Here is a 23,141-nt window from a genome sequence, read left to right on the forward strand (position 1 = left end):
AGCTCCCACAACCACACGTCCCGAGGAGGCCCGCCCCGCGTGTCCGCCCCGTCCGGGCCCGCGGGGGAGGGGCGTGGGGAGGGGGCGCGCCGGGGTCCGCACTAGCGGGAACGCAGGCGGCCCTCCACCCCCTCTCCCTCCCCCCCCGCCCCCGCCCGGGCGCCCCGCACCGACCCTGCGGCGGGGTGGGGGTGGGGAGCGCCGCGGGGTGGGGGCGGGGAGCGCCCGCCCAGGCCGCCCAGCGCCGGGAGGCCGGCTTTCTTTGAAAAAGAATGCGCCGCACACGCCCAGCCCCCCGCGCCGCCGCAGCGGGCCCCGAGGGAGGGAGGGAGGGAGGGCGGGAGGGGGAAGGGAGGCGAGGAGGGGGAGGGGAGGGAGGCGCCGCGGAGCCCTTCCCCCCCTTCCCCGCCGCGCCGCCGCCGCCCGCGCCCCTCCCCCCCTCCCCCGCCCGCCCGCCCGGCGCAGGCCGCTCGGGTTTGTTTTGCTGCGCGGCCGCCGCCGCCGCCGCCGCCGCGGGCCTCGCGAGCTCATTTGTGCCTGGCTGGTCCCCGTCCCTCTCCCCGGTGTGGAGTGTCTGAGCCGTTGGCTGCTCCGAACCGTTTGGCTCTTTCCCTTAGTAACAGCTTTTCCCTTCTGCCTCAATTCCTCTCCGCTGCGCCCTGCCCCCCGCCCCCCGCCGGCCGCGCGCCCGCCCCTCCCCGCGGCGGGAGCACCTCCGCGCCACCTGGGGACCCGCGCCCGCGCCCCGCCCGCGCCCGCCCGCCCGCGCCCGCGCGCCGGGGTTATAATTGCCTCTCACCCCCCGGAGGGGTTATTTTGGGGGTGGTTGGAGGCGGCGGCGGCGGCGGCGGCGGCGAGGAGGGGAGTTTCCTGGTGCCTCCGTTCCCGGGAGGGGGAGCGGCGTCGAGGCCACCGTTCCCAGGTAAGCGCCGGGGGCCGGCCGCGGGCGGGGGGCGCGGGCCGGCGGGGCGCGGGCGCGCGGGGGAGGGGGCCCGGCCGCGGGGGAGGGGCGCGCGGGGGAGGGGCGCGCGGGACGGGCCTCGCGGCGCGGCCCGGGGGGCTGGGGCCCGGTGGGGGAGGGGAGGGGGGAGGGCACTCGGGGTGTCCCCATCCCCCCCCTCCGCGCTCCGGCGGCGGCGATGCTCACGTGCCCGCCCGCCCCCACCCGCGCCGGCCTCCGGGGGATCCTCACCCTAATTATGTTGTTGTTGTCTCGGCCTGGTCCCCCGTCCTCCCGCGTGCGCGACACCCCCTTTTTGTGCCGTGTGTGACCGTGTGCGGGCGCGCGAGGTGGGGAAGGCTTTCAGGAAAGACTTCGCACCGGATTCAATCCGGAGCCATCATGAGGCCGACTCCCTGGTAGCCTATTTTTAGCCGTGGAGAAGGCTCCTTTCCCGGGGCCGCGCGGTGCGCTAGAACCCCGGAGCCGCCGGGCTCCCTTCCCGGCGCCCCTCCCCCCACCTCCCCTCCCCCCTGCCCCCCCCCGGGCGCGGCGCGGCCACCCCCGGCGGGCGTGCGGGGGGCTGCGGGCGGCTGTGGGGGCCGCGCGTCCGGGGCGGGGGCGCCGCCGGGGCGGGGGAGGGGCGCGCGGCCGCAGAGCCTGCTCCGGGACGCGGGTGTTTGTAACTTAGTCTTTCCGCTGCCCTCGCGAGCTCCTCGGTGTGAGCCTCTTGTGAAGTTGGGTCAGAAGCGGTAAAATTGGCAAAGTTATCTGCCACCTTCCCGGTAAGTTTTGGGGGTGGCAGCGTGTCCCATTATGTTCTGACAGTGTGAAAGGCCACGTTGCTGGGGGTGGCTGCGCGCCTACTTCCTCTTTTGCAACAGAGGTCTTTTTTTGAACCCGAGCAGACTTTTAGGGGAAGCATTCATCCTGAGTGGCAGGCTCGAGGAGGGGGGCCCTGCCTGCGTGCGTTAATGGTGGTCAGCCTGTTCTGGAAGTTCCTAAATGTGCTGAAACTGGCATCACTTTCCAGAGGCAACCGGCATTAAATGGAGGCTGGAAATGTTGGGCTGTGTGATGGGTTTTGAGAAATGCTCTCTTTGTTAGGTTATCTAACGCTCTGTAAAATAATTTCCTGCCTACACTCATGAGAAGTGTCGAGACCTAGTTAAAATGAGCTATTTCTCAGTGTCTGGAGTTTCCTTACAGTCTTGGCCTTTTGCAGAAAAGAAAGCAAGGGTGAAGAGTTTTACCTGTGTGGATTTTCAGAGGGTGAAAGGAACTTCTCGTTTCCCAAACCAGAACCTTAAGGCTGATCTAATAAACATGTTAATAAAATAGGCTAGGTGAAGAGAGTCTCTAGACTGAATGCACCCCCACAGATAAAGTTAAATAATCATCGTCCCTCATTTCCCCTCAGAGGCCTTGACCAGTTTGTGTAATACAAGGCCCTGTCCTGGTGATTTTAGCCACTTACCAACAGGACCTGGAGTAAATAGTGTGATTGCACATTGCAGACAGTGAGCGACTTTTTGTGCTTTCTCAGTGTGATTCATGTTGGTTTTTGTTAAATAAGGCTCTTTCTTCTTGGTGTATTTCAGTAATCCTGACTTCCTGGGACTGTGTGTTCTCACCATTTTAATAAGTTTATAGTCTAGGGAAGTAGGGCAGCTTTGTCTTTATGAAAAAAAATACACCGTGTATCAGTTGGATTGTATCATGGGAGTTGATGGCAGGCTTCCCAAATTATCGTTGAGAGTTCTAGAAATAGTTTGCGTTTACTTATGGGGGAGGGGTGGCAGAAAGAAAATGTGCCCGAGTTAGACATGTGATGTGTGTTTATACTTTTTGCTTTAAACCGAGGCTTTTTTTTTACTCCTTTGGGATCCCCTCCCCCCCAATTTTGTTGTCCTGCCTTGTGTGATGTTTGCATTCATAACCATTAGATGCATAAACAATTTTTTTCATTTTTTTGTGCCATTTGAACAATTAGAATGAACGTGTACATACAATAATATACTAAATGAGTGGGGCATGAAAACAATATGTGTGTGAAAAAGTTTTTCTTATTGTTAAAGGAATTTAATCGACTTGTTAATGGGTTACAATTGTTACATTTTTAAGACAGTCTTCTAACATCCATTGATAAATGGAGTGGTTCCTTACAGAGATTTTATTTTTATTTTTTGTTGTTTCAAAGTAGTATTAAACAGCCTAAATAACTTTTTTTTTTTTGGTGTTGGTCATTCTGGGGTTTGAACTCTGGTCCTGGGAGCATCCCTGAACCTTCCTGTGCTTAAGGCCAGTGCTCTACCACTTGAGCCAGGGCCCTACTTCTTCTGAGTTGGGTATTGGCGATAAGAGTCTCACAGACTGTCCTGCCCTGACTGGCTTTGAACTAAGATCTTTACATATCAGCCTCCTGAGTAGCAGAGGATTACAGGCTTCAGCTACTGGTGCTTGGCGGAATAACTTTTCATATAGGGCCAGGAAACATTTCGGTGTTTCTGTTTCTGATGTTTAAGGTTTTTTTTTTGCATGATTACCATATATCTATCAAGAGAAGAAGAAATAACTTTGTGTACCAAAGAACCTTCCAAGCAAATGAGGAGAAAAGGCAGCAACTTACATAAACATAGGAGTTACTGATAAGAAGAGGTGTGATTAATGGACCTTTGGAACAGCAGTCGGTTGAGTAAATACATTAGTTCACATTAGTTCACATACAGTCCCCCCCCCCCAGGTGAATGTCTGACCAAGGAGTCAACTCCCCTTCAACAACTTCTTAGAGTAGAATTATAGAGCATTTCTTTACAGTATGTTTATAACATTTCATTACAGTATTTTCATTAGCATAAATTAATAGTACCCAGGATTTAAATTGTGATATTTACATCATGCATATAATGAAATTTACCTTGTGCCTGAGCTGTTCCTGGGGCTTGAATACAGAGCCTTGGCACTGTCCCTGAACTTTTTGTGCTGAAGGCTAGTACTCTACCATCTTGAGCCACAGCATCATTTCTGGCTTTTTGGTAGTTACTTGGAGATCGGACTCTCATGGACTTTTCCTTCCTAGGGCTGGCTTTGAACTGGTCTTCAGATCTCAGCCTCCTGAGTAGTTAGGAATACAGGTGTGAGCCACTGGTGTCTATCTATAGTACCCTTTTTTAAACCTGTTTCTTTTTGCTCCCATTTAATGTGTGTGTCTGTGTGTGATCATATTATATTCGCGTGTATATAATAGACTGGTCGTATTGCTATGAATGATTGCAGATGCCACACATGTAAGTGGAGTTAGTGGAAATTGGTTTGTTATTTATATGAAAAGAATAAAGAATAGAGAAGAAAGTGAATTGCAGGCAGTCAAGGAAAGAAATGGCAGAAATACTGGCACTGTCTTGGATTTTGTATTTTCCTAGTACATTTGAATTTGACTCATCTCACAAAAGACATTTACAGTGTAAGTCATTGGGCTGCAAAGGAGGGACAGAGCTATAACTTGAAACATTTATTTTTGTTAGGTTCTAGGGCTTGAACTCAGGGCCTGGATGCTGTCTCCGAGCTATTTTGTTCAAGCTTAGCACTCTGCTGCATGAGCCATAGCTCCACTTCCAACTTTTTGGTGGTCAAATAAAGACTGCTCTAATGGATTTTTATTCAAAGGCTGGCATTGAATTGCAATTCTCAGATCTCATCCTCTTGAGTAGCTAGGATAACAAATGCAAGCCATTGGCACCGCTACATTTGTGTTTTGTATTGCAGTGTACCCATGGTGAAGAAGGGTTGTGTAGCATAAAATAGAACAGGTGGGGATGTTGTTCAGGTACAGACCACTCTGGGCTGTAACCTGGTCTACCATTAACAGAACCTTGATCAAAACCACGATTCTCTAGAGAGTGGATGTCAAACTGATTAGAGTTCTGCTGCTGCTGGGGTTATATGTACTCAACTCAGAGCACAATTTGTCGTCCTTTTGCTATAAACTTTTGCCTTAGAGGTGTCTGGGTTAGGAGGTATCAGATGCTTTTCTTGTCATTTATTTATTGGTTCTGGTCCTGGGGTTTGAACTCAGGACCTGAGAACGCTCCCTGAGTTTATTTGCTCAAGGTTAGTGCTCTACCACTTGAGCCACAGTTACCCTTTTGGCTTTTTCTATGGTTAATTGGAGATGATGACTCTCAGGGACTTTCTTCCCTTGACTGGTTTTTGAGTCATGATTGTCCAATCTCAGACTCCTGAGGAGCTGTGATTACATGCATGAGTCCCTGCTGCCTGGCTTCATTGTTTATGTGTCAAGCTAGTCCTGTAGTATTGGACTGTGTGTATGTTATGAAATAGATACAGAGAAGTCAGAATATTCAGAGCTACAAAATGATTAGATAATGTGCTAGGATCCAAACTTAGATCTGTGTGATCATGCTCTTTCTAGGTAACCTCATTGGTGACAAAATTTCAGTCTTCACCAACACATGTTTGTAATCAAGTTTATAGTTCTATAGGGCATCTCTGTGGGTCAACTAATTGCATGGGTAAATGAAAGGATTCACACCGTTGTGTTTAATTCTATAGCATTATTAAATGACAGGTGGTTCTCACCTGCTGTCTTCCTACCGTAAGATGGGCAGTGGTGAAAGTAGCCTTGAAATCTTGCCAGCAGAAATAACATCCTGTGCTTAAAAATGAGGAAAAGCACTTAAGAATATATCTGTCTTCAGCGTACATTTCTTAAAACTTGTGTTTGACAAATGTGTATGTGCGTGTGTGCGCGCATGTTTGTATGTGCGTGAATGCCCGTCCTGGGGCATGCTCTCAGGGCCTGGATACTGTTCCTGAGTTTTTATGCTCCTGGCTAGCACCACCTGAGCCACTGGCTCCACTTTGGGCTTTTTTTGGTGGCTAATGGGAGATACTACTTTCCTGCCTGGTCTGGCTTTGTTTTTTTTTGGCCAGTCCTGGGCCTTGTAACTCAGGGCCTGAGCACCATCCCTGGCTTCTTCCTGCTCAAGGCTAGCACTTTGCCACCTGAGCCACAGCACCCCTTCTGGACATTTTCCATATATGTGGTGCTGGATAATCGAACCGAGAGCTTCATGTGTAGGAGGCAAGCACTGAGTAGTCTGTAGAGTGCGGGATGTGTGCACACATCCTTGGGCAGGATGCTGCTGCTAAGTTTAGTTTTGAAGTTTGTTTTCTTCGAATTGCATTCTATTTGCTTGTTAGTAGTTTTAGTGGGGGCAGTGTGTCTCAGAAAGCATTTGTCAGTTCTGTTTCCTGTTTTTCTGGGCAACATTTAAAATGAATTTATCAATTTGTTTTCAAAGTTGTGATGTAAAGTTTATACAGCTAAGAATTAAACTGAACTAGTACTTCCCATATCAAGTTACTGATTAAGTTAAGTGGATGGATCTTTTGCAAACCTTTGTTGCTGTCTTTCACTCAGGTTTGGGCTTTTAAAATCTGTCTGTACCACTTGAAACATTTTTCCAACTGTTTTAGATAGAGACCTGTTGTGAGGCTGCTTCTAGTACTTAGGATCTGCCTTTTAGGTTCAAGTGATTGTTTCAGTTAGGTTTTTTTTCCTCCTCTAGCTATGACCTGAGGGGTGGGGGGGGGGCTACTTTCAGCTTTCTCAAGACAGTTCTTTTCCTCCCATGTACTTAGGAACCTTGTGTTACTTTTTACTTCACATTTTCTTTACTCTTTTTAATTCAGCAATAGTATTTGCTACTAATAGTTACTAAAGTTTCATGTCAGGCCTACACTGGTGCTAGACAAGTACTGGGACTAAACAGCTGTGCCCTAAACTTAACTTTGAAGAAATAGAGGTTCACAGAGACAGGAGTGGTGGTTTAGGCTGTTGCTTTGACTCCTAGGCCAGTGTTCTTTCCTAGCAGTGAATGAATGTTTGGTGAAAGAACGAATGAGTAAACAGTTTCAGGTTTGGGTTTTGCATTAATTTTCAAGTGGAACATTCTGACCTTTCGTCTCTATCCTATCCTCTGTAACTACCAACTGTGTAATTTATTTAAAATACTGGTTTCATCATGTCAGCTCCCCTGCCGGAGAACTTATAATGGATTCCCTTTGCCAGCTGGCTTGTGTTCAGATGCCCGGGTCTGGCTTTTAAAGCTCCGTTCTACCTAGTCAGCTTTATTTCCCACTCTTCCTCATGGGGAGTATTGCCTGCCTCTCCCCAGCCTCTGGTTTTGCTCCTGTTATTTCTCTTTGTCCCTTTCATTTGTTCAGTCTCATTTCTTACTTGAAGCCTTTTCTGGCCATCCTGACTCAGGCTATGTGATATTTCTGGTCTGAGATTCCATTGTAGTTAGTGAATATAACAAACCAAATATTCATTGTTTTGTGGGTGTCATGGCATCCCAACTACCAGCTGTTACCTTATTTGAAGATAACGATCTGATTTCCTACTAGATTTTGGTGGATCTGGTTTTTGTATCAAGAGTTCAAATAGGGTCAGGCTTGGTGGTGCATAGGGAGGGTTGCAGTTGGAGGCTAACCCAGGAGAAAAATTAGAGGGGGACCACCATGCCAAGCTGAGTTGGGTGTGGTGGTGCATCTCTGTATTCCCAGCTACTTGGAAGCTTAGGTAGGAGGATCAAGGTCAGAGATCAAGGCCAGAGGCCAGTCCTGTCACCTATCACCCTACAGAAAAGTAGCTAAAGGGGAAGAGGCTCTAGGGATATGTGGTCCAGGAGGAAGAATGCTTGCCCAACAAGTTGGAGACCCTGAGGTTGAATGCTAGTAGCATCACAAACAAAATAGAAGCTCAAATAATAGCATTCTTATATCAGAATGGGTTGTTAAAAGGCTCATAAAACAAGAACAATGACTATCCTGTTCCATTGTAACTGATTTGGCTGAATCTTTTGAATTAGACTTTTACACTTCAGATATATTATAATCTCACTTAACTGTTCATTGGGATTTTAATGCTGCCAGAGTTGACTGGGAGGGGGAAAACTAATACTTAGTCCTTAGAGCCAAATTGATAGGTCTGTCTTACACAAGAGAAACCATAGTATGGAGGGGAAATCTATTCTAATTGGAAAATGTGTCTTGCTGACTTGGTTTCATGCGGTTACTATTGGAAATGCTTTTGACCATAAATGTTTGGGGTTTTGTGTTTTTCTGACATATTTGTATACATATAGTGAGCTATGTACAGATGAGGAAAAAGTCAAAACATGAGATTCATTTATTCAGTATTCAACTTGTACTGTAGCTTGAATTTTCAGTGTGCTTGCACTTTGACACAGCAAGTTCACTATGGAATTTTCCACTTGGGTCCAATTTGGAGCATTTCGGATTTTGGGTATTTTAATTATCGGGATGCTGTGTATCAAGTGCTGATAATGCCTTAGGATTTTGGACTTTTTTATCTGTACATTTTGTTTTCTCATTATTTTCTCAGTAATGTAAATAAGTAAGATTGTACTTGAGCTTTTATTGTGTTATAGTGCTTTGACCACATTGGAGTTGCATTTGAACCATTGCTCTCAACATACTAACATTCAGTGTAGGGTGTATATATTCAGTGTGAATGGGTTTATTCTTCCTAAAGAATGTCATTTTAGCCATCTTGCTCTAGTAGGTTTTGGCAAGGCTATATGATATTGGCTTGAACCAGCCATTGTAATTAACTTTAAAGACTAATTTGATGTTATATCCTTTGAAAAAATTTTAATATGTAGAGTTTTAAGATGTAAGCTTCCTAGCATGATTTTTGAGTCAGACAAAATGAGTTAGATGCTGCCCTCTTTCTGAGAATGTAGATTTATAACTCAGTTAATGCACAAACTGTGGGTCATATTCAAAGTTAACTATTACATTTTACTAATACAGAATACCCAGATGAAGGAAGATTTAGTGAACTGAGTAGACTCTGAATGTTTGAGCTGTGGAACTTGCTAATTTCCCTTTTGAAGTTTTTTTTTTTTTTCCCTCCTCTAGGAAGTAAAATTTTAAAAACAAGAGAACAATGCATCTAGGCTCAGTGATGGTTATTCTAATATCCTAGAGTTTTTATGGGAAAGTTTGAATATAAATAAAGATGTTTAAAATTTTAATTAGTACAGTGAGAAGGTTTATTGTTGTTTTTCTTTTTAGGAATTTTGCTATCACTACATGATAGTCTTTGTTTTATCTGAGATTAAAAGCATCAATTAATGTTTTTATTTATTTATTGGGGGGGGTTGTCATGGGGGCTTGAACTCCACTGAGTGCTGTCTGTCCCAGAGCTCTTTTGCTCAAGATTAGTGCTCTACCACTTTGAGCCACAGCTCCACCTCTGGTTTTCTGGTGGTTAATTGGAAATAAGTCTCATGGGGACTTTTCTACCCAGGCTGGCTTTAAACTGCGATCCTCAGATCTTAGCCTCCTGAGTAGCTAGGATTACAGGTATGAGCAGCTCGTTCCTTGCTCAATGTTTTTCTTTCCTGTTTTTCTGTCTTTTTCAGTATGTTTTCTAACGTAGGCCATTATAATGAGTTAATCAATGATTGGGATTTGAGCTGAGTGAATGTTTGCATTTTTTTATGTATTTGTTTGGTGTATAGCATTTTAACTTGGATCCAGTATTAAACAGCAATGGGGATTATATCCAATAAATGATGTTTTAAACTTTTTTGTTGTTTCAAAATCAGATGAAGGGATGTCTTACTTTGTTGATGTGAAATATTACATAAAGTTTGCTTATTCATTCGACCAATAATTGAATGAGTATTCTTAGTACTTCAGTTAAACAGTTCGGACCTGTCATTTATGATTTTGATGTTTTGTTTCTAGTATAGGGATTGAACATGGTTACTGGCCAGCAAACACTGTACCACTTAAGCCACACCCTCAGTGGGCCTTTCACTTAAGCCACACCCTCAGTGGTCCTTTTGATGAATGCTTTTTGAGTGAGTTCTGTATGGAAAAAATGCTCCACCTAGAATATTTGATTAAAAGTCTGCAGCCTTTTATAATAATAGTCTAGCAAGCATTGGGTATTACCAGTAAGCAAACACTTTCCAGAGGTATAGTAATAGCATATTTTAGTGGTTGTCTTCAAGCACACATAGAACATAGTTTATGTGTTAGAGGTGTTTTATATTTTCCTGTTAATTTGAACAGATTAATTGGGTAGAGTATGTACTCATCTTGTTCTATATGTATTCAGCTACTATCATATGTCATTAGCTTCCAAGAATAAGGCATTCTTGGAATAAGGTAATGAGAATAGATAATGAATGGATTCCCTTAATTATTCTTTTTGTGAAATAGAATTTGATGTGAAATTTCAAGTAGTATTTGTAGCTGGAACAATGTTCTTTTAACACCTTTTTATATGATAAATACCTGCTATATATATTATATTTTTTCCCTAGTAAGGAAAATCATCTCTATTCTTAGTAAGCCTTGTATATTTGTAAGTTCATAGACTGGGGTTAAGAGTATAGTTTCTTTTGTATCTTGGAAGTAGAATTTTCCTATTCTTGACAAAAACAGAAGAAACTAAACAAAAAGCACAAAATAGTTCCTCCTTGGGAGTATCTCTGGCTTTAAATTTTCCTATAGCCTGCCTACCAGCTGTAGTTACCAGTTTTGACACCTAGTGAGAATTTTTTGTGTGAATTGTTCTCATAATTTTTTTTCTTTTTTTTTTTGCCAGTCCTGGGGCTTGGACTCAGGGCCTGAGCACTGTCCCTGGCTTCTTCTTCTTCTTTTTTATTCTCAAGGCTAGCACTCTGCTACTTGAGCCACAGTGCCACTTCTAGCTTTTGTATATGTGGTGCTGAGGAATCCAACCCAGGGGTTCATGTATACGAGGTGACCACTCTTGCCACTAGCCCATATTTCCAGCCATCATAGATTTTTTTTTATGACTTTCTTGTATTAAAAGGATTTTCTCAGTAATAGTTTTGAATTAAAGGGGTAAGGGCACACTCCTGGGTATTCTGTTTTCTTTTCTTTTTTTTTTTTTTGCCAGTCCTGGGCCTTGGACTCAGGGCCTGAGCACTGTCCCTGGCTTCTTTTTGCTCAAGGCTAGCACTCTGCCACTTGAGTCACAGTGCCACTTCTGGCCATTTTCTGTATATGTGGTGCTGGGGAATCGAACCCAGGGCCTCATGTATATGAAGCAGGCACTCTTGCCACTAGGCCATATCCCCAGCCCTGGTTATTCTGTTTTCAGTTTCATTGCGAAACAGGAGTGTGGAAAGGAACATTCATAGGGAACATGGGTGTGGGAATATGAGTGCATGCTTATTGTACATTTGTAGACTCTAGAAAGATGCCTATGAGACCAATAGGAGAGTTGGATGGGGTTGGAATGAACAGATCCAGGATATTGTTTCAAATGTAACTTTAGCACTAATTGAGTGCCACTTTGAAAACAAATTGTGAAGACTCAAAGCATTTGGTTAAGGACAATCACTTGAAGAGAAAAAAAAACCCTTCATTTCTTCAATGTTTTCTAGTTTTTGTTTCTCAGATTTGTTGGCAGGGTTAGAGTATTTATTTATATGATAAAATTCTGTTGTTTTTATATTATGACTGGGCCATTAGACCAGTGTTGAATTGATTATGGATTTCTTATCCAAGCTTGGTGATTAGATTATTTAGTGCAGATTTTAAAAGGAGGTTTTGGCCTTCCAGAAGTACCAAGTGGTGTTGCTTCGAAGGCAGTATTTTGCCAAGAGTTGGGGATCTGGTGATTGGGTTCTCATTGTTGATTGTGATAATTGTGGTAGTCATTGGTACTGTAGGATTTGTGGAACTTTGGATTCACATGTGGCATAGATCCTGTGGTGATTTTTGGCGACAAGTTGTATATTTGGTTTCAATTAGTATTGCTTGTAATTGTGTCTCCTGTAATTCAAAGAAGGGCACGTGGTATTTCCTATACGTTTAAATGTGCCACACTGTGACTTGACACTACCCTTCCCTGAGGGGAAAATTGGGTCCTTTGCTCTGCAGTAGCAAGTGATAGGGTCTCTGATTTGGCAGTAACTTGCTCTAGGATGTTACTGTGGTGAAGAACTTGAATTTTGTCACTACTACTTATGTAATATGGCTTTGGGAAATGATAGAAGTATTTCATTTGGTGTCTGTATCTGCAAAATGGAAATAAAAGATAATTAACTTTCATAAGAACAGTTGTCAGTATTGAGAGGAGAATGTATGTTTAAAAAAAACAGTTCAGAGGCTGGGATGGAGGAAATAGTAATATGTGCTTAGTGGACTTTGTTAACTGCAGCAGCAACAGCTGTGAGACAGAAAAGTGACACCCCTCCTGACAGCTGACATCCTATAAACCTGTGCTAGTTCCTGTGGGAGGACAGAGATGGGATAGTTAGCATTGCCAGTTCAGAGGAGTAGGATTACATTTGGACTCACTGAGCATTTTTTTTTTTTTTTTTTTGCCAGTCATAGGGCTTGAACTCAGAGCCTGGGCACTGCCCCTGGGCTTCTTTTACTCAAGGCTAGGGCCTCTACCATTTGAGCCACAGAGCCACTTCTGCCTTTTTCTGTTTATGTAAGGAATCAAACCCAGGGATTCATGCATTCTAGGAAAGCTCTCTACCACTAACCCACATCCCTAGCCCTAGACTAATTGAACTTTTGGTGATCATTTAGAAAGAAGTTGTATATTGTAGGGCTTTGATTTGTCTCAAATGTAATGTTTCACAATAATATTTTATATTGAGTTTAGTAACACTTTAAAGAAATTTTAATAAAAAGATTACTTCCTTTCCTAAAAAAATTTCTTTAGTTGCCAAGGAGTCAAACACTTCTGGTTGTCAGTGGCTACTTTCTGGGTCAGTTATTGCATATGTACATGCTTCATTTTATGCCAACAATGACATAGACTTTGATTAGAAATACATCTGGAGTTTGAGTGCTGATGGCTCATGCCTGTAATCCTAGGTACTCAGGAGTCTGAGATCTGAGTCTCCAAATTTGAAGCCAGCCTGAGCAGACAAATCCTAGAGACTCAAGTGGTAGAATACCATTCAAGAACAAGAAGATGAGGTGCTGAGTTTGTGCCCCAGAACTGGCACCCCAGTACCAGAACATTACCTTAAGCCCGATAGTTATTTTCTGTACTCCTCAGTTTACCTTTAAAAAGAACTCTTAAAAGCTTCCAAGTTGATTACTATATTTAATAGTGACTTTGTTTTTAGAAAATACTGGTTTAAGGGAGCGAGGATCGTAAGTTTCTATTATGGAATTAGAATTATTATTGAGAATAAGAAATAAGTTGCCATTCTGATAGGACATGGATGAGTCACATTTAATGTTGCCATGTTTTGAGATAGTATTGTGAAGTTATATTAGGACCCTGAAGCCCTCCTTTTGTAAAATATGTATTGGGAGTTATACATGATAAGAAATTTAGTTTGTTATTAAGTGTAATGAGACTTTTTGGAAGGGAAATTTGCAAACACCTCTGGATTAAGAATTGTGAAATACAGCTGAGTGTGGAGGTAAACCTGTAAATCCCAACATTTTGGAAGGTTGAAGAAGGAGGATCTGGAATTGAAGGCTAACCTGAATTGTGGAGGAAGATGTCTCAACAAAAACAAAACAAAGCAAAACATGAACTGTGAATGCTTCTTTGAAAGGGTGGTAATGCTCTGTTCTTCACCTTTATAATAATACAAAATAAGGGGCAGTAATAGGTTAACAAAGGAATGATTATTAGAGAAAAAGTGTGCCAATTCTTTTATATTATTTTAAACAAAAATTAACATGGCTGAATGAAGTTCCTCTAAAGATTGAGCCTTTTTCTGTAATGGTCTTTTTTTTTTTTTGGCCAGCCCTGGAGCTCCAACTCTGGGCTGCTCCTTTTTGCTCAAGGCTAGGCTACTTGAGCCACAGCACTGTTTCCAGCTTTTTCTGTGATTAATTGGAGGTAGGTCTCTCGGATTTTCCTTCCTGGACTGGCTTCGATCCACAGTCCTCAGATCTCAGCCTCCTGAGTAGCTTAGATTACAGGCATGAGCCACTGGCGCCTGGCTTGTATGAAGGTCTTAAAAAATTTTGAAAGCCTTGGCTTCCTCCCACCTCAAAGACTTGGATTATAGATAGGTTATTGACATTCTGACCTATAAACATTAGTTAGGACAGATATCTCCATCAAGAGTTTTTTGTTGCCTCTTACTCTGCATAGCCTTTTTGGTCAACATTTGTCTTACTCATCTTAATCTTCAGCACCAGGTAGTGTGAACTTGCCATTCACATTGAGTTGATGAAAGAAGTTTGCTCACTGAAGTATAGGTTTCCTAGTTGAGTACAATGTTGCCTCTTTGAAGGTGATTTAATATATTTATTGCCTTTTGGATTCCTGGTGTTGGTACTCTGAGAAAAGTGAGAGTAATCTGCTTGATAACTGAGTAGCCTTCCCTACAGGTTTTGGCATTTCCAGAATCTTTTTGTTTTAGGAACAATGCTATCGATGTGCTAGCAGAAGTATGCTAAAACCTAAGTAAAAGAAACAAAAAACTTTGGTCTTATATTACCACATAAACCTGGCTTTTGAAAGGCTTTACAGTTATTCCTGATACGTGTACTCTATAGTTTATGTAAGGCCTTGTATAGCTCTTCCTGGGACTAGTACTTTTTATTCACTCCCTCTTCCTTTTTTTTTTTTTTTTTTTTTTTTTTGCCAGTCGTGGGGCTTGAACTCAGGGCCTGGGTACCCATGTCCCTGGGCTTTTGCTCAAGGCTGGCACTCTACCACTTGCCACAGCATCATTTCTGGCCTTTTCTGTGTATGTGGTACTGAGGAATTGAACCCAGGGCTTCATGCATTGCTAGGCAAGCACTCTACCACTAAGTTACATTCCCAGTCTCCCCCCACCCCCTTCCTTTTTATTTAATTCCTTAATTTGAACTATCATTGTTGCTGGTATGGCTTATTCTCTGGCCATAATTCATGGCTTTTGGGCTATGTATGAGCTTTCAGTCTGCGTACCTACTGATGCTCTCCCATTTGTCTGTGGCTATTCCACAGGGCTTAGAGGACATGTATGCTCCATTTCCTCTGTCTGTCTAAACCAGTTATTATTGCACAAGTGCTTATGTGGCCCAGATTGGCCATTCATCCTGACCTCCTCTTCTGATCTCTACCCACAATGTCATGGAAACAACTGGTACTTTTTTCACTGTTTGTACAATTGAGTGTAAGCTCGCAGCAGCTGGAGATCTTTGTTTAGTGATGATTAGTGGAGACAAGATTATCTGTATCTTCCTTTATCTGGAAGGTAAAGGAGAGTAAGACTTGGAAGAAACAGTAGGTGATGGTAACACCAAGTTGTGAGCCTGGGGAGCCTGGCCTTCTAGCAACTGCAGAAAATACCTTTGACATTGGAATAGAGATTGGGAGCAGAGTTTGTGGTCTGTGTGATTCAGTTATTTGAAGCTTTCAAATCAGAAGGGAAGTAGTTGTTGGATTTAGTTGAGCTAGTTCGTCAGCTGAAACCAGAATTTGCTGTCAGGGAAGATAGGATTTTCAGTTTAAAACTGTGAACTGGAATGATTGCCCTGATATTTCAGTGATATTTGAAAGATTACTTAAAAAGTAAGCTTTCACAATTCATCAGTAAACTTAAATTTTTTTCTTTTTTTTTGCCTGAGACTGTGACACACTCATAGCTGTGACCTTTGCTCTTTGGTTGGTGCTCTATCACCGGAGCTATGCCTCCAACCTGTAATACATTTAAATCTTTTAATGTATTTGTTTGTGGCAGTACTGGAATTTGAACTCAAAGTCTCCGGCTTGTTAAGACAGGTGCTCTACCATTTGAACTATGCCTCCAGCCTTCATCAGTAAATTTAAAATCACCAAGGAGAGTACATTTAAGAGCTTGGTATTTTTACTTTTCTAATGTCATTAAAACTGGCAGGTACTATATAAAAGGGGATGTGTGTGAATTTAATTTTTGTAAAGGCTGTTCCTTTAACCATTTGTTCTGCCTACAGGGAAGAGCTCTTGATCTTTTTAGTCTCTAGGCTGTCTGCTGCTTTTATGTAGGTATGCTATCTGATTTGTCTACTTTTTTTTTCCCCCCTTCCTCCTTTGGGTCAGATCTGGATTACATTTTTTTTTTTCCTGACCCAATCTGAATAAATTTCTAACTTAAGTGGTAGCGGATCAGCCTTATTTTTATTTTTTTTCAGGACTATGAAATAGATCATCTAAAAAATGCATCTACCCAAATGTCTGGATTCACCATTTGAAGTTTCATCTTTTGTGAAGTAAAAACTTACCATTTTTCAGAAACCAATCAAAGAAATACCTCTGTAAGAAAACTTACATGCAGTCATTTATCTCCTGTTCCTGTACCTCAACATTTTGAATGAGTATCATGGATTCCTTATTTCATTTAGCCTCATTTGCCTGTGCTGCATTTTCTCCAAGATAACTCAAGTTATAATAGGCTAATGGATACCTTGGTTGTTGCGTTTGGCCTGCCAAATCAACATAGAAATGACTTCCTACAAGGGAGAACTGGTAGTGACAGGAAAAATGGCTCTTTATTTTTGAAACTAACAGCATACTAATCTTTTGATAAATATTCTAATGAAGGCACATGGTATGGCTTGGAGCCCTCACAACAGTGGACATTGTCCACATTAAAAAGTTCCAGGCTGGGTGCCAGTGGCTCATGCCTTAGCTACTCAGGAGGCAGAATGAATTGTGGTTTGGCGAAGCTTGGAAAAAAAGTTTGTGAGACCTTATCATCATGATGGTGTTGCTTGTCAGCTCGGCTTCTCTAGAATGTGACATACTTGCCTAGTTTGGTTTTTGAGACTCCATCTTAATGGAAACAAACTGGCTTTAGTGGTGCTTGCCTGGCTTCCCAGTCATGGTAGGAATTGTAAAATAGGATCACTGTATTGTCTGGCCTTGGCAGAAAGCAAGACCCTGAGATGTAGCATGTAGCTCAAGAGGTACACTGCCTACTTAGCAAACAGGAAGCCCCTGAGATCAAACCCCAGTGCGGGGGAAAGGGGACACATAAGTATAGAATTCAAAGATTTTTCCCTAGAAAAATGACTCCCCTATCACTCCACACCTTGTGCAATGGCATCTGGTCACGTCACAGGGATCGTTTTTCACAGCACCCTTCCTTGTTCTCTGTACCCAGCCTTTCTAGCTCCACACCCACTGAACAAGCTTGTTCTTGCCTCATCTTAATTGCTTTGTTCTTTGCCTCATGCTCTGCCTTGACTTTGTCACATAGCTTTTTGATGTCATTCAGAGCTTAATTACAATGCTGCCACCTCAGAAAGGTTACATGGAGGGAGCTGCCACCCCCAGCCACCTTTAGTCACAACACCTTCTTGTTATTTGATTGGGCTTAAGTCTTTCTCTGAAATTCCTTAATCATTTATTATCTTTGTCCCCTGTGAAATTTGAATTTCATGAGAATGAGGTGGCTCAGGCTTACTTGTCTCTTTACTTCCAGTGCCTAGGACAGGACCTGACAGGTGCTAAGTAAATATTAGAATGAATTACTGTCTTAGGAATGTTTCTGTGACTAGCTGATAGCTTTAAACACATTCACCCTTGAGAGATAATACTGCAAACATTTCAATAAAAGATATGTGTTTAGAGGAGGACTAGAAGAGGTCTTACTAAATTAGTATTTATATTGGAAGCTCAGGGTCATATGAGTACTGTAATTTTCTTAAAGGAGTATACTTAGATGATTCCTAGGTGGTATTTGAGTGTATGGAAAAAATAGGTAGATGGATAATTGATGAACCGTTCTTAAAATGTGGTTCTTGTTAATCTTAAATATTAGACATTAAGAAGTTAACCTTCCATCTTTGTCAAGTTCTCACTAAAGTTGTTTGATGAGGAGGCTAGACACGACAGGTTCATTTTGTTATTGTTGTAGGTACTGGGGCTTGAATTGATGCCTGGCGCTGTCCTGTTGATTTCTCACTCAAGGATAGTGCTCTACTACAGCTCTACTTCCAGATATGTTAAAATCTAGGAATTTTCTAATTTTGTGCTTTACATTTAGATCTTTGATTTATTTTTGCTTCATTTTTTGTGACTAATGTGAGATATATGTCTTGATTGATTCACTTTTATGCTTGTGGATATGCAAATAATCAGAACCATTCTTGGAAAGAATGTCTCTGCTCATTTGTTTTGCCTTTGTGACAGAAGTTGACTGTGTGGTCTATGGAAGTGAGGGCTTAGTGTTCTGTTGATCTATTTGTTCTTTCACCATTATTGGCTGTTTTGATAACTTTGGCTTTGCAGTATGTCTTGAGGTCTAGCTTTGTCTTTTTCTCCTGAGTCTTTTGCATGTGAAACTTCATTAAATTCCAGAGCCAGTTTGTTGATATTCACCAAATAGCTTGCTAGGATATTGATTAGTACTATATGAAATCTGTTGTTGAAGTTGGGAAGAGATGACATCTTGACAATATTGATTGTATTGTGGACATGGAATATCTGGGATATCTATTTGATTTCACTAGAGGCTTTTAAAAAACGATTCTCATATACTTCTTGTATGTGTTTTGATGAATTTGTACATATATCTTCTATTTGTTTGAATGATAGTTGCATCTGTTGATTGATACTTTCCAGCTGTTGGGTTGGAGATAGTATCAAAGCTAGTTGTGTCTAACTTTGCCAGGACCGAGCCTGCCCTGGTTGAAGTACAGTGGCCGTCATCAGATTCCTGGGCACAAAAGTTGGAGGCCTGTTACCTTGTAGGGGTAGTATGAGGCTTGTTAGTCTTGTTTTCCTGCAGTCTTTAGGGACAGTGGAAGAGCTTGGTCAATGTGATCAATGGATGAAGGTCGCTATCCACTTGCATTACTTAATATCCAAACTAGTGTTGACCATTGTAGAGCAACTTTGCTTTTCCATCAGAATGGTCTGTAAAACTTCACCCTTGAGAAGTACCCCAGATTTCTCCATGGACAGGGGAAAAGATAGATTTCCTCCAGAAACTTGATCTTTATGTCTGACTCATTGGCCCAACTTGGAAACAAGGATCAGTTAGCGCATCTTCAGCTTTGCCTTTGTGAGCTCTGGGCCCTTCCCACAGGTGTCCCAGGAACTCCAGAGGCCCTGAGCTTGCTGCCATCTTCCAGTCTTTGGCCTCAGGGTCCATGCATTGCATCACTTGGTGTTTTCCTTGTTTTCAACTTTAGTCTATTTTGAGTAAAACTGCTGTGAACATTCTAAAGTATTTATATTTTTTGGTATATTAGAAATGGAGTTGGTAGATAATAGGATATATTATATATCTAACTTTATTTGAGAGCCAATTAACTCTGCAAAGTAGTTGTAATTTTTATTCCAGTATGAATATTTGAGAGTTCTAGTTGCTCCATACCACCTATATTATCAATGTATGTTGGTCTTTTTCATTTCAGCTATTTGAGTGGGAGTGGTTAATTTCCTTGGTGAGAAAATAATGACATTGAGAGTCTTTTCATGTGCTTACTTTTGTTACATGCTTCTTATGCTTGGAATAATTTACAGGTGCTTTTATAGATAGGATAAATTAGCCTATTGCAATATGAGTTTGTCTTCTTTTTGATGCTGGTACTGGGGCTTGACTGCAGGGGCTGGGTGTTGTCCTTTTCAGCTTTTTCTATCAAGTCTAGAGTTCCGCCATTTGAACCACAGTTCCACTTCTAGATTTTTAGTGATTAAATGGAGATAAGAGTCTCAGGACTTTCTTGCCTAGGCTGGCTTTGAACCAAAGTCCTCCAATCTCAACTTTCTGAATAGTTTATTAAAGACATGAGCCACTGACTGGCACCACTTTGAATTTTTCTTCTTCTTCTTTTTTTTTTTTTTTTTGTCCTGTGGCTTGAACTCAGGGACTGGGGACTGTCCCTGAGCCGCTTTTTCTCAAGGCTAGTTCTCTACCACTTGAGCCACAGTGCCACTTTTGGCTTTTTCTGTTTATGTGGTACTGAGGAATCGAACCCAGGGCTTTATGTGCATGCTAGGTGAGCACTCTACCACTAAGCCACATTCCCAGCCCGAATTTGTTCTTTTAAAAAATACTTTTGCAATATATGTTTTTCTTTGACTTGCAAAAAAAATAAACCCCAGAATTGTCAGAGGTAAAACAAAAAAGTTGGAAATAATTGTCATTTTGGTTTTCTCTTTCTGGTCCTGGGGCTTGAACTCAGGGACTGGGCACTGACCCTGAGTTTCTTTTTGCTCAAGGGTAGCACTGTACCACTTGAGCCACAGCTACACTTCTGGCTTTTTGGTAGTCAATTGCCTGAGATAGCTTCTACTTGAGCCCCTGCTTCCAGCCTAGCTTTTGCAGATTAATCAAAGATGGTATCTCGCAGACTGGTGAGCCTAGGCTAGTTTGGAACCACATTACTCTGGATCTTTCTGAGTAGCTCAGTTTACAATTGTGGGCCTGGCTGTCTCTCTCCTTTCTTTGTGTGCCTATGAAGAGAGTGCTGGATGGGGCTATATCTTAGGTGAACCACACTGGTGCTAGAACTAAAAGCTTGGTGCTATTCCTGTCAAGCTGACTGCAGTTGAAGAGCTCACTTGAGTCTCTTTCTCCTAGTCATTCACTGTTTTTTCAGGTGTTGCTCCAAGTTACTGATTCCATTCTGCTAATGTTGATTCTAGTTGCCTGAGTACAAATATAATGGGATAACAGCCAAAACTAATTGTAAGATGAATCTTGATTTCAGATGGTGTCTGAAATTTATGAATAGATAAAAAAATCAGAGTAATGCGTTTTTTCCAAGTTGATCTACTTAAAGTATTGTTGCTCTAAGGAAATCATAATATTTATCTTGTTCAGTAACCGTACAGTTTGTGTGCGTATGTACATTAAATTTAAGGAGATTTTCTTCAGTCATTTATGTAGCCAACTGTTTACTGCATGGCAAACATGGCCTTGGCCATTACTGTCTGGGGAACCACTCTGGTGATGATCACTTTGCAATAATTTCCTTTATGTACAGTTTTACATGCCTACTGATGAGTTAAAAAAACCTGGTGCTTGCATTTTATTAGCTGAAAAATTGAATTGGCCTAAATGTACCATAATGTAAATAAAAAGTAACATAGGTCTGGAAAACAAGAAAGACATTTGCCTACTGATTGTAAAAGTCGACTGTCTTTAGTCAGAATTTTGGGGGAAAAAATCTTAATGGTAAAAATCTTATGTAAGCTAGTTAAAACAATCAAAATGAGGACTAGGAAAAACTCAGGAAAGGGTTATCTAAGATGATAATTTTTTGTTTTTCTTAAAACTCTTTCAAATAGCAAAACATAATTGAGAGCTTGGTGAAAAAGAAGTTACTGGAAAGCATTTCATAAAACCTGGTGCAGAGATGTGCAGAGATGTGTCTTGGAAGCAGAAACAAAATGGGAGCTAAGGCTTGGTGGAGACTGTTGTGGAAAGTCTGATTCTGTTTTCACTCTGTACGAATTCTTACCTGGCCCAACAAAGCACTGAACAAGCTGTCAGTTGTGCCCTAAGGTACTTGTCATTTGTCTCTCAAGCTTCCCCACAGTGAAGCACTATTTCTTCAATTTCCCTTTTGATGGACTTTTCTGCCTGGGCCAGCTTGGAAACTGTGACCCCCAGCTTTCAGCTTCCTAAATTGCTGGTATTATAGGTGCCTGGCTTACTTCCCTTTCCATTTGTTCTCTTTTTCTCTGATTAATCTCAATGTCATGTACAAATCTGGTTTGTAGTCATGCTTGTAACTACTTAATAGTTTTCATTTAAATTATACTTAAATTATGGGGTTCTGAGATTAATTAGATCATTAGTTTGACCTAATGATTGTTTGTGTGTATGTACGTATGTGTGTATGCATGCATGTATACCAGTGTGTGCATGTTAATATGGGGCCTTAATCTCAGGACCTCATGCTTTTACTCCATTTGAGCCACATCTTTTTTTTTTTGCAGGCGAATAGGAATTAAGAGTCTCAGATTTTTTTTTGCCCATGCTGCCTTTAAATCTAGATCGTTAGCCTTTTAAGCAGTAGCTAGGATCACAGGCAATAGCCACCAGTGCCTTAAAAATTGTAAACAGATACACGTGTAGAATTTTACAGAAATAAGCAGAATGTAGAATCCTTATAAAAACGATCAGCAGCTTGAATAAACTCAGGACTGGCTTCTTAGTTTTTTTGCTCAAGGCTGGTGCGTGACCATTTGAGCTTCTGGCTTTTTGGCAATTAATTGAAGATAAATGTCACAGACTTTTTCTTTCTGATCTCTGAATTGCAGTCCTTAGATTTCAGCCTCTCTTTTTTTTTTTTTTTTTTTTTTGCCAGTCCTGGGGCTTGAACTCAGGGCCTGAGCACTGTCTGTGGCTTCTTTTTGCTCAAGGCTAGCACTCTACCATTTGAGCCACAGCGCCACTTCTGGCTTTTTCTGTATGCCAGGGCTTTATGTATGCTAGGCAAGCACTCTACTGCCACATTCTCAGCCAGATTTTAGCATCTTGAGTAGCTAGGATTTCAGGTGTGAGTCACTAATACTAATGCTTGGCTACATTTATATAATTGTGTGAGTATGGGCGTGTGTGCGCTTGTTAGTCCTGGGGCTTGAACACAGGGCCTGGGCACTGTGCTTGAGCTTTTGTACTCAAGGGTAACACTCTACCACTTGAGTCACAGCTCCACTTCTGGCTTTTTGACGGTCAATTGGAGGTAAGAGTCTTAGGGACTTTCTGGTATGGTCTGGCTTTGAACTGTGATTCTCAAGTCTCAGCTTCCTAAGTAGCTACAGGTGTGATCCACTAGCACCTGGCTCTATTTATATAATTTTTGGCCAGTCCTGGGGCTTGGACTCAGGGCCTGAGCACTGTCCCTGGCTTCTTCTTGCTCAAGGCTAGCACTCTGCCACTTGAGCCACAGCGCCACTTCTGGCCATTTTCTGTATATGTGGTGCTGGGGAATCGAACCCAGGGCCTCATGTATAGGAGGCAAGCACTCTTGCCACTAGGCCATATCCCCAGCCCCTCTATTTATATAATTTTAAGGAGCTATTTTATTCAGTTTTGGAAGTGAGCTATTTACTTCTTCAGCAGCAGGAGTAAGGCTCATTAAGTGCCATATATGTTTAAAGGTCATTCTCATTACAGGAATTAAAAGAGAAAAATCTTTTTACTGGTCTCAAACTTCAACCGCTGTCTTTACATTGACGTTTCTT

At 42.2% G+C, this 23,141-nt stretch overlaps 1 protein-coding gene and 1 long non-coding RNA gene across 7 annotated transcripts in view; one reads left to right on the top strand and one right to left on the bottom strand.

The window, feature by feature from the left end:
- The first annotated feature begins 560 nt into the window (after positions 1-560).
- Positions 561-23,141, top strand: part of Tbl1xr1 (TBL1X/Y related 1) — a 132,583-nt gene continuing 110,002 nt past the window's right edge. For 3 of the 6 annotated variants that reach the window (XM_048347086.1, XM_048347085.1, XM_048347091.1), the window contains exon 1: positions 561-922. The gene's annotated coding sequence lies outside the window, so the exon portion shown is untranslated. Of the gene's footprint in view, positions 923-1,585; positions 1,726-23,141 lie in introns of those variants that run through there. The other 3 variants (XM_048347090.1, XM_048347087.1, XM_048347092.1) reach the window with 2 other exon arrangements.
- Positions 1,851-22,364, bottom strand: LOC125351960. Its single transcript, XR_007211065.1, has 2 exons — positions 22,325-22,364; positions 1,851-3,250 (listed from the first exon to the last, which is right to left on the bottom strand). It is a non-coding gene; the product is annotated as an uncharacterized LOC125351960 (long non-coding RNA).

This window comes from Perognathus longimembris, chromosome 5 (genome assembly GCF_023159225.1).
Source record: "Perognathus longimembris pacificus isolate PPM17 chromosome 5, ASM2315922v1, whole genome shotgun sequence".
NCBI classification, from domain to species: Eukaryota; Metazoa; Chordata; class Mammalia; order Rodentia; family Heteromyidae; genus Perognathus; species Perognathus longimembris.